This window comes from Pinus tabuliformis, chromosome 4_2 (genome assembly GCF_031772625.1).
Source record: "Pinus tabuliformis cultivar Carrire ecotype Pingquan chromosome 4_2, CPIR1, whole genome shotgun sequence".
Classification (NCBI taxonomy): domain Eukaryota; kingdom Viridiplantae; phylum Streptophyta; class Pinopsida; order Pinales; family Pinaceae; genus Pinus; species Pinus tabuliformis.
This window is the reverse complement of record NC_142304.1, coordinates 670,440,669-670,458,659: the sequence shown is the minus strand read 5'-3', so window position 1 is coordinate 670,458,659 and position 17,991 is coordinate 670,440,669. Positions and strand designations below refer to the sequence as shown.

The following is a 17,991-nucleotide window of genomic DNA, read 5'->3' as shown; positions in this document are numbered from 1 at the left end:
TGGTAATGTCTTGCTGAGATACAAAGGAGTCTCCGTTTTCATTTTTATATTCCAGATGTGGTTTTTGTCACGTCGAGCGCTTGCATACTTGTGGAAGAACTTGGTATTTTTGTTGCCTTCATGAAGCCAAGTAGCTCTGCTTTTAAGCCACCAAAATGTTTCTTCTTATTTAAAGAGCTTAAATAACGTTTTATGTTTAATAGCCAAGAAGCTATGCTTTTAAGCCACCAAAATGTTTCTTCTTGGAGCTTAAATAACGTTTTATGTTTAATTCATTTATAATATTAAATGAAAAAATGATCCACTCCATTGTAAAATGTTGCGACCAAAATTATAAAATATTCAATCAATTTAAACATTCATTAAAATAGTTTATTTCCGCACGTACTAACTCCCATCTTCAATTTCTCTTATAAAATTTAAAGAAAATCATTTTTTTACTAAATTAAACTTACTATTAGTTTATTTCCCCAAGTACTAACTCCCATCTTCAATTTCTTTTATAAAATTTAAACAAAATCATTTTTTTTACTAAAATAAACTTACTGGCAACGGACAAGTTGCAGGACATTCCACTCAGGAAATCACTTAAAGTTTTACCGGTTCAATTTACCAAATAATGATTGTGCAGTAGTTTATGGGCTGATCTTAGGGTATACCAGCCATGATCAAACTCTGCATAGTGGGATATTTATACATTTATTTTAATTAATGTTTTTTTTTATTAACTAAAAATTTATTTTTATTGATTTAAAAAAATACATTTTAAGCACTTTTAGCAACCATGAAATCAGTGTATTACTTATTTATTTATTTTAATTAATGTTTATTTTCTAATCAATTAAAATTTTATTTTTATTAATTTTAAAAAACACATATTAACTACATTTTAAACATTGATGAAATCACACACTGACTTTATACTAAGCTGTAAAATATAGCTTTCCACAATGGGATTGACACAAATCAGAATCCATTTAAATCAGCCATCGAGAAATTCATGCAGAGATGTAGCCAAATAAACTCAATTGGAGTTAATTTTGAATAAAAAATACAAGGATAAGTATTAAAGCTAATGTACAGTTGCCCCTTTATCATAAGTATATAGTAAATTTGTGTACTGTACATACAATTACAACAGGGGCAACAAACTGCTCCTTCATGATTGCCAGAGGTCCACTTATCATCAAAGATACAAAATCTTTCTCCTACTATCGACAAGTTATGAATTTCAGGATCACCAGAAGCAAGGATGTCCCAAGCTTCATTAATCAAATTGGATGCTGTCGTCATTTGAAACAAGTCAAGGTGCAGAGTCTCAGCAAAAATGCTGGAAGATGATTCATGTTCAGGCTGGGCTGCAGAGATCGAAGACTCCAAGGATTCCTCTAGTTCACATCTGGTCTGCAGTTCTTCGCAACTGGCAGCTTCTAAGCCTGCACTATACGTTTCCTTTTGGAATGGAAGCTCTTTCATGGAGGAGCCGTTACAAATGTTGGAATTTGACACAGCTTTATCTGAAGTTGGAGAGTCACGTCCGGAAGATCTCACAACAAGCCATTGACCATGTGGGCTTGTGATCCAATTAGGCCTGTTAGCAACTTCTTCAAATTTACAAGCTGCGGCCAGTGCCATCATTCTGTCCCTGGGAGAAGGCCTTGAGCATTGCTTAACTGGTCTATTCAACTCCCCATTGCATTCTCCAATTGGGCTGGAGATGTTGAGTGAAAGAATGTTAGTAATCTCAGAAGAGTAGGAATCCCATACTTGATTCCCGAAATCCAAATGACTAGTTGGGGATTTCGGACATTTAAGGGCTTCCTCTGCCTCTATGACAGAGCAGTGCTCAGTTAGGAAAGGATGGTTCAACAGCTCTGCACTGCTCCACCTCTTCTTCGGATCCCTACGAAAGCATTTCGCTAAGAAATCCCGGAGCTGAAGTGAAAGCGATGCAGGCAACTCAGGCAGCTCCTCTGTGCATCCAATCCGATACATCGCAGCGAGGGCACTGGAAACATTGCTCCATGGATGCCTCCCAGTGGTCATCTCAAGCACAGTGCAGGCGAAAGACCAAATATCAGAAGCGGGCCCCTGCTCCACCTGGTTCACCACCTCTGGAGCCATCCACTGAGGTGTTCCCCTCAATTGCAGTGCCTCGTGGCCCTTCTCCTCATCACCAATCCTCCTGGCAGAACCAAAGTCGGCAAGCTTCACACCATTAGCACCCACCAGAACATTCTTCCCCTTGATATCACAGTGCACAATCCCCTGCCTGTGGAGGTAATGGATTCCTCGTAGGATGCCACGAGTGTAAGCCCTGATCACGGATTCCTCCAGCCGCCCTCCAAACTTAGCCAGCAGATCCGCGACGGAGCCACCTGGCATGTACTCCATGAACAAATTGTGCACTTCTGCACCGTTCTCAACGCTGTAATCGCGCCCCAGGCAACGTACAATGTATGGAGAATCCAGACGCTGCAAAATCTGATACTCATTATGCAGAGCCACACTAAAACCGGCTGCGGATTTGACTGCAAAGAGTTGGCCATTAGAGCTGTTCATGGCTAGGCTGACTGTTCCAGAAGCTCCGGCCCCAATAATGGAACCTCTCACCCATCCCCTTTCTTGTACTCTCTCTTTCTTGTGTTCAATCTCCATTCCTACCAGATTCACTCTACACAGAAGGAGAATGGTAAAAGCGCGCGGATTCTCCGGGTTCTTGTTTGTTGTGGTGAGCTTATAAAAGCCCCGTGGGAGAGCGAGAAAGTCCGCAGTGACACGTTGTTTGTCTTCCTCCTTTCGTAGCCGCCTATGTCACCTGCCCGTGCTTGAATTTTTCTCGCGGCGACCTTGGACCCGCTCCCCGGAGGAGTCAAGGATACATAAGCCCAATCGAGCGCAATGTTGCACTTCACACATGTTTTTTCGATTGAGTATCTCGTTTGTGTTGTATATCGACCAGAATCGGGACGGAATCCTTAGATGGTCTCTTTCATGGGTGGGGCCCGGGGGCAGTGGATGGTTGGTTCCGTGTGAGATTCTTCTGGAATAGACGAGGAGGAGGAGACGATGTCTAATTACTATGAATGTTCTATTTGTTAATTCGGGTTCTTGTGATCTGGTGGATTACTTTTGTCATTAGAAGTCTTCAAAGCTCTGGAAAAAACATTAAAATTAAAAAATCATATATCACGTATTTATATCATATTGCGGTGGCGCGTCTAGTTCATTATTATTTATCATTTAATCAGATCGGAATGAAAGTTGTGATAGTGAAAGTGACGGTGAAAGTTGTTTAATTTTAAATCAGATTGGTCTACAGTAAGATTGAATATGATCGGATATTTTTTACTTATTTTTTAATCTAAATATCAGATAGGGGTTGAATAAGATTTAACGGGGAATATGAGATGTGTGTTTTAATCTTAAAATAAGATGGGAACTCAATAGTGAATACGAATAGTGTGTGATTAAAATCAGATTGGAAGTCAATAAAGAATGATCCCAAATATAAGTGGGCGGTTTTGAATGTGCGTCGGGTCAAAATTCAAAATTTAACACGTTCAAATATTTTTAGAAATCTGTGTAAACGCACTAATTTGAGATACCTTAGGTTTGAATTGAATTGAATTGAATTTAACATGTCCGAAAGGTTACATTTCTATATTAGTAAAGTGAACGTGCTTAATCATATAAATAAAGTATCCTAAAATAGATAAATAAATAGGTACAAATATTCAGTAGATCAAATATTCGAAGCGTGGGTCACTATATTGGCAATGGCCATTGTCCATGCCAAAAAGATCTTTGTAAGTGGACATAGTAAATAAACGAAGGACTTTTCCGGGTTGACTCTACTTCTTAGCGTTGGATGTGTGTAATTTTTTTAGGTTGTAAACTTGGAAAAAAGGAAAAAATTGGTATTATTAAGATAAAATTAAATGGTTTTTTTCGAAATTTTAATTATTAATTTTCAAAATCAATTTTGATAATTTTCATGCAACACATGCAAATATGAGTTATGATCGGTTATCAATGCAAAGTTAAAATTGAGCGCGGCGGCCGAGCGGAGGTGTGCAGGTAATGACATCCAACCAAAGATTGGTTTAGTGGTCTGCCAGCCTATAAACTATGCACAGGTGTGTAGCAGTGATCCTATGCATGCGCTTTTTCACAACCTCGTCTTCTTATTGCCAACTTTTCCATGAAGACTATCCGCATGTTTCCTCTCTATATTTATCAGATGACATCTGTCAGAATAGAGCTTTGCATGTCTTAGGCCTAGTTGCGGAAAAGAGCTCTGTATGCCGTAGGCTTTTTCCTCTTCCTTTCTTCTGATTGCCTTTCTGACTGAAGCTCTTCAATCCCTAGTGGAATTCCTTTCCCCTTCTCCTTGCGTTCTCAAAATGCAGTGGTGAGCCTGTTTTCCTCCCTAAATTATTGCTTTTTATGGTTTCGAATCTCTTTGGCTGGGATGTTTTTCTTCATTTACCGAATGCACCTCGTCCTCGACGCGTCTGCGGCTCCAGGTTAGTTCTTTTTCTGATCCTCTTGTAACGTTTTTTCTGTTTAAAGGATTTTTGGTTAAAGGAAAGACGCAGTTTTTTCTGAATTAGCAAAATTTTGGATGTGAATATTGTTGCTGAAGTTGAACTTCAATTATATTATAAAAAGGCTGGTCGTTTTAGAAGCTACGTTTTCTTTCCATTCTCTGGTATATGTTACATTTCACATGTCTGGAAAACCATCCTCATGCTGGTCATGGTTTCCGGTCTCAAAGTTTCAAAATTATTGTGTCATTACCAAGCCATGCACAGATTTTTGTTTTAAGCTAGGACCCTGGTGGTGTGTCTGTGAGGTTTTGTGCTGCTGTATAGTTTGTCCTGAAGAAACATCGTGAAGATCTCTGTTATGGGAAGGCATGAGTTGCTCTGAATCTGGATTAAAGTTTTGTTTCAAGATAGGAAGATCTTCGAACTGTAGTAGAGTTTTTTTGCTCTCGTTTCACTCCACACTATCCTCCCTGGTCTCTCAGGACCGGATCTTTTCCGGGGACGCCGGATTCCGGTTTGCGGTACATGTTTTAATTCTCACTCCTTTATCAGGACTTTCTTGGGCAGAGTCATATAGATTCATATCTGTTGCTTTTCAGGGTATTTTATCCTCGTCGGGATGTGAGCTGTATTCCTGAAATAAATAGAGCCGTCATTTTTCAAATATCCTTCCATCCTGCCATAATCCAGCTCATGATATCGTCATACGTCTTTTAATAGGGGGACAGCTGGCCTCATATTTGAAACCTCTCCTTTTTGGGAAAATGTTTTTTGTTCCCGAGGCTTCCTTGTGCCAGTACTTTAGTCAGATGCGAGTTATTTGAACTTTCTTTCTCCAGGTATTTATTCAGATTTCACCCGTCCTATCAGCTTGCAGTGTCTGACATATATCCTTTTTGGATTTCCTCCTGTACCCATGAGATAAGGTTTAGGTGAGATATTTATGAATGGATTATCCGTCGGACACATCTGCCATAGAGGCAATGATACATGCGGACATCCAGGCGAAATCCCTCCATCACAATGCCAAGCTGTCAACCAATTGGCAGTCCACCCTGGATGACATGGTGATTCGCCCTTCGGGCATATAAGATGACTTAGGTGGTAACGATAGAGTAAGGCCGCAACGAGGAAACAGTAAAACCATGTTAGAACCAAAAGGAAGGGCATATGATAAAGATCACTCAAGGAAAAGCCAAAAGCCTGTAAAGGATACTCCCCCTCCTGCAGCCATAAAGATTGATAGTGCTCACCTGGCGGATCGCATAGGAAGCCTTCAGGAAAAAGCCCTGGTAGGCTGGTGGCATTTCCCGGAGATGGATGACCAAAAGATGAGAAGTTGGCTCGAGTCACAATGGAAACCATTAATAGGATATGTTCCTATCGCGGCTAGATTATTAAAGGAGTGGTATTGCTTTCATTTCCTTAGTGCGGGCGACCTGGAAACCATTTTGAAGCAACAGTGGGTTTATGGAAGAAGCTTTCTGGCATTACATAGATGGTACCTGGGTTATAACCCGCTAATGAATACCCCTTCCAATAACTTGATATGGGTTAAACTTCCCGGTTTGCCCCTGGAATTATGGTCAAAGGAAACTTTGGCAGAGATAGGGAATGCCATAGGGAGGTGTGTTTACGTTGACCTGTGGTGCTTAGGTGAGAAAGACAAAAGAGTGGCTTGGATTCTGATAGACAAAGCTTTCAGAGGTGGTTTTCCGGACCACATTGATATCATCTGGAGGGAGTTAAAAATTAGACAGAGGCTGGACTTCTGGGGAGTCCCCTTTAGATGCTCAGCTTGCCATCGCACTGGTCATCTTATCAAGAATTGCTCGCGGCGCCCTATAAGAAGCCGAAAGCATCACGGTTCCCACCATTTCGCGGCAAAGTCTTGTAGAATAAAAGCCTCTTCCTCAGATTCGGAGAAATTAGCATCTCCAAAAAGCCAGTCTCCTTTTGGACCTGATGCACAGCTAAAGGCGCCTTTTGATGATCATCTGCAAACTCCACCGTCGCTCAAAAATTCTGACCCTTTGTATAGAATTTCTCCCTCGATGCCCCCTCTGGAGACAGCCTCTGACCATGAATTTCCTTGTCCTCTGAACCCTCCATTGGAGCCATCCTCTGATAATGAAGTCCCAAACCCTCCCCCGATTCCTCGACCTTTCATAAGCATTAGAAAGGAGGTCCATATAATTCAATCCTCATCCCCGTCCCCGATTAAGAATAAATCTCCTCTTGGAAAAGGGAAAGAGCCTCTGATTACGCCCACCCCTATTAACTCTCCTATCTCATCGCCCTCAAACTCGATTGGTAGTGATCTGGACTACCTTTTAAGCAAGAAATCATTGGAGCTCAGGCCCCTCACCATTCATAAGCCCAGAAATCGAAGATCTCCCCAGATAAGCCCCAATTCTGCAAGTAACATTACGGTCAGGAGGAAAAACAATAGGGGCAGTAGACATTATAGGGGGAGGGGTGAAGGAGCAAGTAGAGGAATCAGTAATTTATCCCTCATCGATATACCCATCATTGATATGACTAAAGAACGGCCCCTTAGAGCAAGCATGGTCGGAAAGCCTTCCCAATGAATTTCATCATATCAGTGAACATTAGGGGTCTGGGGGCAGACCAAAAATATGCGGCCTTAAAGAATTTTTTCCTATCAGCAAGCCCCAAAATCATTTTAATTCAAGAGACCATGCATGCCTCTTCTGTAACAGTTTCTTATTTCAGGAAGATGTTCCCCTATTGGCACATTTCTGCTTTGGACGCAAACAACCTTTCAAGCGGCTTGGCAGTGTTATGGGATCCTAACTAGATCAAAGCAAAGACATATAGCTGTCTCACGGGCATCCTCGTCTCGGCTCAAATGAGGGGGAATAAATGTCCAATAAATATTCTGAATATATATGCTCCTTATAAGAACAGACTGTCATTCTGGGAAAGTCTTTTTGCTTCAGAAATTTTTGATGTTGAATTTTTATTGATTGCAGGAGACCTTAATATCACCTTAAATATGGACGAAATCTGGGGCATCAATAAGAAAAAGCATCCCATTGCTAATAGAATTAAGAATGAGTTTCTTAGCAGGAACTTTGTTAACATCCTTCCTCCCAAATTGCACCTGACATGGGAAAATGGAAGAGCCGAGAAAGCTTATATTGCCAAGAGAATTGACAGATTTATTCTTCATGCTAGTCTCATTGACAAATTAGGCATGCCTTTTTCATCAATTGAGAATGTCTTCATTTCAGATCATAGACCGATTATGCTAGGATGGAGGGGAAAGGGGTTTAGAAAAGGCTACTCCTTCAAATTCAACAGAACATGTTTAGAAGATCCAGAGTTTAATGATATCATATTAAAATCCTAGACTGAGATGTCGTCTCCCGAAGCTCTTCCACGTTTAATGACATTCAGGGACAAAATGGAGTCTATTCAAAAGGTGGTAAAAGAGTGGCAGTTCAAAAAAAGGCTAGCGAACAGAAATGATCTCAAGGAAATTCAAATGGAATTAGATAGCACTGCAGAATCCATGGCTACACATATGTTACCTTTTAAAATGAGATGTCGGATAAAGGAGCTCCAAAAGAAAAAATCGAAAATTTTAGAACAGGAAGAATCTTTCTGGAGGTCAAAGAGCAGAGCGATATGGATGAAGGAAGGGGACAGTAATTCAAAATTCTTTCATAATTTTGCCAGCTCCAGACGCGAAAAGAATTCTATATGGAAAATCAGTGATGGAAGAGGTGGTTTCCTATATTCCCAGCAGGACATTACAACTGGGGCGGTGGAATTTTTTGAAAATCAGTACAAGAGGTCTGAAGAATGCAAGTTTCAGGATATTTTGTGGGGCATTGAAGTGTTTCCTCAGATGTTTGATGATGAACTAAATGATCAAATCTTCCAACCAGTATCGGAGGAGGAGCTGTTAAGAACAATGAAATATTTCAAAAGGGACAAGTGCCCGGGTCCAAACGGTTGGACAATAGAATTTTTCATTCACTTTTTTGATCTTATAAAATCAGATCTGCTAAGGATGGTGGAGGATCTAGGATGTCAAGTATTATCAATCAAAAAACCTCTTCCACTTATATAGCACTCATTCCTAAAAAGGGAGATGTAGAATCCTTCAAGGACTTCAGACTGATTTCACTTTGTAACATCTCCTTCAAAATTATATCGAAGATCATAGCTGAAAGAATCAAAGGAACTTTTTCAAAATTCCTATCAAAGGACCACCACGCCTTTCTAAAGGGAAGAAACATTCTAGATGCAGTCGCAAGCACACAGGAAGGTTTGTTTGCCATACATTCTAAAAAAAGTGATGCGATCATTGTCAAGATTGATCTCTATAAGGCATACGACTGCCTTGATTGGGGCTTCACCAGGTGTCTGCTCGCAAAGATCGGTTTAAGAGCTAGCATGATAAACTGGATCATGGCCTGCACTGAAAAGGTGGACTATGCGATCCTCATAAATGGGATCCCATCTCCTTTCTTCCACGCGGCCAGGGGTCTTCGCCAAGGATGTCCCCTAACGCCGCTTTTGTTTATCCTGGCTATGAACTTGCTTAGCCTTCACATCAACAAGGCTGTCAAGGAAAACAAGTGCCATCCTCTAAAAATTTGCAGAAATATTTCAATATCACACAACTTATTCGTTGATGATATTATTTTATTCGGAATGATTTGCAGATTCACCTGGATATGCTTTTATGAAATCCTAAATTTTTTTCAAAAGGCTACAGGATTGCAAATAAACAATGCGAAGTCAACAATTTACCACAATGATATCAATCGGGTTGACGTTGAATGGTTAGTTGACCTCTTTGGAATTACGGCGCAATCCATCAGTCATGGTATTAAATATTTGGGTTTTCATATAAAAGCAAATGGATACTCAAAGACAAATTGGAATTGGATTTCAGACATATACTATAGGAAGATTTCATTTTGGGAATATAGATGCCTTTCTCTGGCGGGAAGAGTGACCTTGGCACAATCAGTATTAAATCAACTCGCGGTTTACTGGGCACATTTATATTTTTTTCCTGCGAGTATAATTCAAAACATGAACAAACTAACAACGAATTTTATTTGGGGTGGCCATGCGGAAAGAAGGAAATATCATCTCTCAAAATTATCCAGTATCTCGTTGCCAAAGAGTATGGGAGGATGGAGTTTGCTCGATATGCGCACTTTCGGGAAGGCTCTTTTATGCAAGTCTTTGTGGAGAGCGATTCATGGAGAAGGATCATGGAGTTCCATTATTCAGGAGAAATATTTGGGCAGGAAGGACTTAACGTTTTGGCTCAGGGAGGGAAGGATCAGCGCCTCATATGGTTCTTCAATTTGGCTTAGCTTTCGTAAGATAGAAAATTATTTTTTGAAGAACTTAATTTGGCGTTTCCAAACTAGCAATAAGATCCTTATTGGGAAAGACCAGTTCCTATGTGGCACCGAGGAGATCTATGTGCCTGAATCTTTATTAAATTTCCTTCATAGAAGGGGTCTTTTCTTTTGGGACAATTTGATTGCGGGCTGGCAGGGATCTATTCCACTTTGGAAAGATGCAGGAATTCTGGAAATTCCAGATGTGATCGCCCTTCAATGGGAACACATCAGGATGTGCTTAAGGAACTGTGGCATTTTTCGCTCAGTGGAATCTGATTGTCTCACCTGGAAAAATTCGAAAGGGATGAATACTGTCCATGTTAAATATGTATACCAGAATTTAATTGGTCTAAAGCAGGCCTCTCTCAATCCTATTTTCCCTCGAATTTTTTGGAAGGCGGGTTGCCTGTCCAAAATGATTTTCTTCTCTTGGTTATCATTCCACAACAATAATTTATCCTGGGAAAACTTAAAGAAGAGGGGATGGCACAGTCCCGGTTTATGTCCTATATGCAGGTCAGAGGAGGAAAACAACGATCATTTATTTTTAGAATGCAAAAGAACTCAGCAATTATGGCATGCTTTGGAGAGCTGCTATGGAATTCAGCACAATTTCCACGCTTCAATCATTGAAGCGTTTCTCTGGTGCAGTGAGCAAAAGGAATCATGGAGAACAATTTTTATTATCACTCTGTGGAGTATTTGGAAATGGAGAAACAACTCTATTTTCAATAATAGCAAATCCCCTTTCTTGGAAATATTTTTCAATATTGTTTCTCAATTTGAAGCACTCCTGCAAAATACCCTCAAGCAAAAAAAGGATGTCTGTAGTGAACTCTCAAAGGAACACACAATTTATCCAAGGGCATACTTCGATGGAGCTGAATAGAGAGGTTACTGTGGCTATGGAGTTATTATTATGGTAAATGAAAACAATCAATTCTACATCAACTGGAACGGGGGGAAAGGCACCAACAGTAAAGTAGAGGCGATGGACCTCGCTTGCCTTCTAAAATTTTTCCTCTTTCTAAATATTCAGGATGTCTCAGTTTTTGGAGATTCAAAAGTAATGGTGGATTTCGTCTCAAGAAAAAATTATATTCTCATGCCACACCTTGTAGGATGGATGGACAGGATCAGTTTTTTCTGGGGATGTTTGGAAGGTGGATCTATTCATTATATCAGCAAGGCCCAAAATCAGCAGGCAGATTCGCTCTCAAAAATAGGTATTCATTCAGCTCTGGGTTCATGGTTTTTGCAGATATCATCTGAAGGGAAAATTTTTTCTATCTAGGAATTTTCTCTTCCTGATTTCTAAGTTTATGCAAGCAGTCTCAGGTTTTTTCTCTTTGCATTTTGTTTTATATGATGTTGTTTCTGTCCTAATCGCTGCAAAAGTCTCCACCTATGTTAACTATTTCGATCAAAGAAAATCTTGTAGTTGGATGTATTTGTCTATGATCTGTGAACCCTATGATCTATGATAATTGTGTAGCTGGATACTTGTCTTTTATCTGTCATTCTCTTGGCATGTGTTTTTTTGGGATATGTTCCATGTTTTTTTTTATTACTATGATCCAAAGCTATGGGTCATCCACAGAAATCGAATGTAAAATGTCTCTTTATATTCCTCATATAATACAATATCATGCTTTTTCGTCCTGAAAAAAATCAATGCAAAGTTAAAATTATTATTTAATTTTTATTAAGGAAAGAAAATTAAACCCAGGCTAAATTATTTTGACATCCAGAGATATCACCATGTTAATGTTAGTTTGAGAAGAAAATGATAATTGATTTTATGAAACTATATGATTATTTTATTAAGATTTTATTATAGTTGGGTGAAAAATGTAGGTTTAAATTTTACATAAAAAAATTTATTTAATTGCTAAGGTTTTTGGATTTATATATTAGGATTCTAATTACGCTGATAGGCGTCCCTCTTATTGGAATTGGGCATTTTAATCATTTTCTTAATTGAAAGATGCCAGTATATTCTCGTGGTTGCCACTATATCAATGAATAGAATTCACACCACTAACTTACTTGCATGTCTAAATCACGTGTTTAAAGCATACTTAAATTAATTTTTTACAAAGAATGATTAAAAATTTACTGTACCTCTTGTTGATAAACATGTATGTTCATCAGTGAGAAATGTATTTAAAAAAAATTATAAAATATATATTCAAACCAACATTGATTCTAAAATGTATGTATGTTGACATTCTTAAACTTATGCCTCTTTAACCATTTGCCAAGTGTTTTTTCAGCAGTGAGAAATATATTTAAAACGAATTATAAAACATATATTCAAATCAAAATTGATTATGAAACATATGTTTATTCAGATTCTTAAACGTATGCCTCTTAAACCATTTGCCAAGTGTCTTTTTCGAGTCCATTAACTAAACTAAGTGGTTGCCTATGCGTTACTAATTCCCTCACCCATTTCATGGTTAACTGGTTGCATTATAGGATCAAGAAATTTTAATTTGTTTGATCTTTTGAGCTCAACTGCTAGGAGATCTCATTTCAGGTCTACTCCATATTGTAAACTGAGTGGCTGCCTATGGGTTACTAATTCCCTCACCCATTTCATGGTTAAGGGTTTACATTACAAGGGGACTCAATATGAATTTATTTGATCTTTTGAGCTGAACCATGGAGCTCATTTCAGGGTTTTTTCATTACTGGTTATTTACATTTCTAGAGCTAGCTAATATTCACTTCCATAATTTTTTTTTAGTGATTTTAGATGGTGTTTTGGTAGAGGATTGTTAGGCTATTATACATTTATCTCATCAGTGGTTATTTATATTTTTAGAGCTAGTGAGTATTCAGTTTCATAAAGGTTTTTTAGCCATTTTAAATGGTGTTTTGGTAGAGGATTGTCAAGCTGTTATAGATTTAACAATCATAAATTTTAATCATATTGGTAAATTGGTAAATGTGGTCGCTAAACCATAGTAATGATCCATGGTTTTCTTATGGATGCATTGGTGATCTAAGTAGCATGATGTTAGCAGTGTTCATGGTATATTTTGTGTTGGTCGACATTTGAAGCATGTAAACAAGTTATTTGTGCTGGATTCAATCTTTATTGAGCAAGTGGAAGGGAAATTCCAATTCAAGAAGTTTTATGAAAATGTATCAGGACTTGAGGCGTTCAGTCTCAGTAGTAGTTAGATCCTCGGTATTGGTTTGAGCTCTCGCTATTGAGGAGTGTGGGTGGAATATCGGGTGGAACATCTATTGGGATTGTTGAGAGGAGTAGAAAAAAAATGGAAGTTATGGAGCACAAAACATCGACTTTCTTCTCTCAACGCCCAGTGGTGGCAGCAGGCGATGATCATATGCACTAATTATCCTCAATTACGACATCCCTCGCTTCACTGCAGTTCTCTAGGATTGAGCACAACTACAGTTGTGTGCTGAAAAAGGGGCCAATCGTCTCTATGATGAAATTTCGAGCTTCTTCCCTAAAGAAGATCATCTTCTTGTTCATCAAAGGTATAAAACAAATGTGATAAAAGGAGACTTGGATTCCATCCTGCCAGAAGTCAAAGATTTCTATGATAATTTGGGTTCAACAATTTTGGATGAGTCATATGATCAGGATACAACAGATCTTCACAAATGCATATCTTTCATAAGAGACTGCACAGGTCCAGATTCAGAGAAGTCTAAATTGATTCTTCTTATAGTGGGGGCTCTTTGAGGAAGATTTGACCATGAGTTGGGAAATATCAATGTTCTTTATACATTTCCAAACATTCGAATTGTTCTCTTTGGAAATCATAGTCTTTTTTATTTTCTTCCCAAAAACCATTGCCATGAGATTTTAACAGATCAAGCAGTTGAATGACTACCACCATCTTAGAGTACTACCACTAATGGTCTGCAATGGGATTTGAATGAGACTCCAATGAGTTTTGGTTCCCTAATTAGCACATCAAACATATTGAGAGATGAAAAAGTGACAATTAGCTCTAATGTGGATTTCCTTTGCACATCATCCATTCAAAATTTAGCATGTTGATCCAATATTTCAATTGATTTTTTCAAGGAATCCAATAGAAAAATGGAGTTTGATAGCAGCAAAATGGAGTTCGACAGATGACAATTACATGATACATGAAGGCCACGTACCCTCTCCTGAGGCTACTTCCTATCTACCATCTGTCTTTCTTGCCTTTCATGCATATGTGACACCTATCCCTACAACCAACATCTATGTCGCCCTGCGACTGGATGTGTCATATCCTGACATGCAAACCCCATGCCTATGTATAGGTAACTGATTTAGCGTTTCGACTTTTTTCAGAAAGTCCCTGCCCCAGAGGGACGTCACAGTTTTTCATATCACTCTTGGCCTCATTTCTCACTGAGACCTCACTACCCTATATACCCTGGTATTTCTGGACCTAAGTCTCATCTATTGTCTGATATAACTTTTGGGTCGTCTTCATTTTCTGGATTTTGGAGAAGTGGGCTAGAACATTGCTGCTTTCACTCGGGAGGCGCGTGTTTATTTCTGCAAAGGCTCGGCTCAGGTGACCATATAGGTTTTTGAACAAGGTAAGGAGTCTATCAAACCCATATTCATCTCTCTTTTATGATATTTTTTATGAATACAGGGAAATCCAGCTCCCCATTTTCAAATATCTCCTATCTTCTATACTATGGCTACATGAATGGAATTTGCATGCATCATTAGATAGGTTTAAGGACGTTGTATTCCTTTTATGAATTTGACTTTTTTAGAGGCGAAGGTTTTCAACGTAGAAGTAGCAAATTTCCTCTATTGATCTCAGCAGTTTTTTGGAAGGTTTTCTCTCTTTCTTACTGAGGGTCACCAACATCTGCGTTATCTCTAGACCATGTGTAGACTTTAGTTTCAGAATTGGACATTGGTGGTGCACTTGTAAGGGATGCATCTGTTGCTGTATAAACTTTCCTAATTTCTCTTAAAGCTATAGTTTCCCTGATTATCGTTTTGAAACCCTCAGTCTTCCGAGTGTTGTGTGTCTGCTCTCTCCTATCACCTGGTTATTCCGGGCCAGAAAACCTTCCTGACTCGTGTTTCTATTTTCTGAGGCAGGATTCTGCATAAGACCGGGATTCAAATTTTCTGGGTTTCAGTGAAGATTGTACCTTAGAAGAATAAGCCAAACCCTTTCGGTCAGTAGCAGCCGCCGTTTTTTGAATTTCCTCCTTTCCGACTTATCTTTTCCCATGTGAACGTCACCGCTCTTAATTGCCTGAAGACTTCTGTCTACATTGGAACTCGTTTTCTTCCTGGAAAGCGTGTTTTTTAAATTCTCGAGGCTTCGCTTGACAGTTTTCACTTTATGTGAGATTTTCCCTCCCTTTCTTGGCCATAACTTCCCTGGGCTTTATGTTCTGTATGTGTCAGTTCCTATTTATAACCCGATCTGGAAAGAATCTATGTTGGATTTCTCGATCCACTAACTAAGTCAGGGTGCATGACATCTTTATCCTTTTGTGTTTGGAGAATGGACCTTTCCTCGAATACATTGGCCATGGAGGCTATGATACGTGCCACTATTCAAGCCAAAGCCTGCCACGGTGCTACTATCCCGTCAAGTGATTGGCATTCCACGTTCGCAGAAGTGGTGGTTCGTCCCTCTCTGCCAACTGATGACCTGGGCGGTGATGACTTGCCACAATCGGGGAAAGTGAGGGAAGGTGGCCAAAATGATTATCCACGGAGGGAGTACATAGAAGGTGAACCATCCACTCGATGCAAAAATAACCCAAACCTGTCAAAACCATTCCACCACTTGCGGCAATTAAACTTGACAACATCTATCTAATCGACCGCATTGCGAGTCTCCAAGAAAATGCCCTGGTGGGTTGATGGCATTTTCCAGAGATGGATGATGCCATGATGCGAAAATGGCTTGGACTTCAATGGAAACCACTAGCTAGATTATATTCCTATAATAGAAAAACCCATGAAAGATTGGTACTGCTTTCATTTTTTGAGCGCTGGAGATTTGGATATTATTCAGAATATCCCATGGGTACAAGGAAAGAATTTTCTTGCTCTCTACAAATGGTACATTGGTTATAATCCTTTGAGGAACAATCCTTCAAACAACCTGATATGGGTCAAGCTTCCTGGCCTTCCTCTTGAATTGTGGTCAAAGGAAACCCTAACTGAGATAGGAAACGCTATAGGAAGATGTGTTTATGTATATCCTAAATGTATCGGGGAAAAAGACAAGTGTGTGGCATGGATCCTCATAGAAAAAGCTTACAGGGGTGATTTTCTTGATCACATCGAGCTATCTTGGGGAGATTTAAAGATATATCAGAGACGACACTTCTAGGGAGTCCCATTCAGATGCTCGGCATGCCATAAAACAGGTCATTTAATTAAAAACTGTCCTCGTGGACCTGTCAATTTTCATGGTCGAACGTATCAAGGAAAATCCCAACCAACAACAAACAAGCATAAGATGAAGTCTCATTTCTTAGGCATGTCAAAGCCATCACCTTCAATCAGTTTATCTCCCACCGAATTTGGCGGTCTGGTAAGGGTGTCTGTTCCTGGAGATAAATTCAACTAGACTCCATCTTCCCTATGCAAGTTAAATTCTCAGGACTTTTCTTCGCCGTCATTAAATCCTCCAAGCCACTGTATTTTCCCTGAATGTTCCATAAGGTCAACCTCCCCACTTGGTCAGAAGGCTTATAACCAGTTTTGCATGCCCCTTTCGGAACCCCCTGCTGACAAAGAAATTCCTCCCCCTAATCCACTTCCCCATCCATTCAATGATTTTACTGCGAGTTCCCATGTTACATTTATCCCATCATCCTCCCCATGCCCAAAGAAAAAATTGTTTCCATTTGGGAAAGGGAAAGAGCCTTGCGTATCATCTACTCCTCTAAATTCCCCGGTATCTTCACCTACTAACTCTGTAGGTAGTGACCTTGATTACCTTCTGAGCAAAAAATCGCTTGAACTTCGACCCCTAGTAACTATTCATAAACTTGGGAAGCCTTCTCCTCATATAAGTCCAAACTTTGCAAAAAACATTACTGTGAGGAGAAAAAATAACAGGGGTAGCAGACACTTCAGGGGCAGGATGGACTCTGCTGGCAAAGGAATCCGCGACCTCTCTCTTATTGATGTTCCTATCATTGATCTGTCTGAGAATGGGCCTCTTAGAGCAAGTTTTCCCGAGCAGAACCCACAATGACTCTCATTCTTTCTATGAATATCAGAGGTCTTGGGGCAAACCAAAAATTCTTGGCCCTGAAGAATCTATTTTATTTGGCCCAGCCTAAAATTATCTTAATCCAGGAAACCATGCATAGTACTCTTGTTTCTATTTCCTATTTCAGAAAAATGTTCCCTACATGGCATATTACTGCTTCTGAGGCTAATGGTCTATCTAGAGGACTGGCAGTATTATGGGACCTTGACTGGATTAGGGCGAAAGCATATAAGTGTTTTGCTGGCATCCTTATCTCTGCTTCTATTTAAGGTCAGGATTGTCCTATTAATATTTTGAACATTTATGCCCCCTACAAGAATAGGTTCGCATTCTGGGAAAAATTATTTACATAAGAAATATTTGACATTGAATCTTTGATGCTTGCGGGGGATCTAAATGTTACTCTAAATTCTGAAGAAATATGGGGGAATAGCAGAAAAAAAGACCCACTTGTTGATCGTATTAAATATGAGTTGTTACACGGAAATCTTGTTGACATAAACCCACTCAGAATGCAACCTACATGGGACAATGGAAGGATAGAAGGGGCATATATTGCTGAAAGACTTGATCAATTTATTCTACATGTTAGCATCATAAACAGAGTGGGTATGCTGATCTCAAGCATCAGAAATTGCTTTATATCGGATCACAGACCGATATTTCTTAGTTGGAGGGAAAAGGGTTTTAGAAAAGGGTACCCATTCAAGTTTAACAGATCATGGTTAGAAGATCCTAAATTCAATGATCTTATAAAAAGTTCTTGGAATGACTTATCTCCTCAAG

General features: G+C 39.3%; 1 pseudogene; it reads left to right on the top strand.

Annotated features, from left to right (window-relative positions):
- Nucleotides 1-13,310: 13,310 nt before the first annotated feature.
- LOC149171199 (thiamine pyrophosphokinase 1 pseudogene) lies at nucleotides 13,311-14,531 on the top strand (annotated as a pseudogene).
- The last annotated feature ends 3,460 nt before the right edge of the window (nucleotides 14,532-17,991 follow it).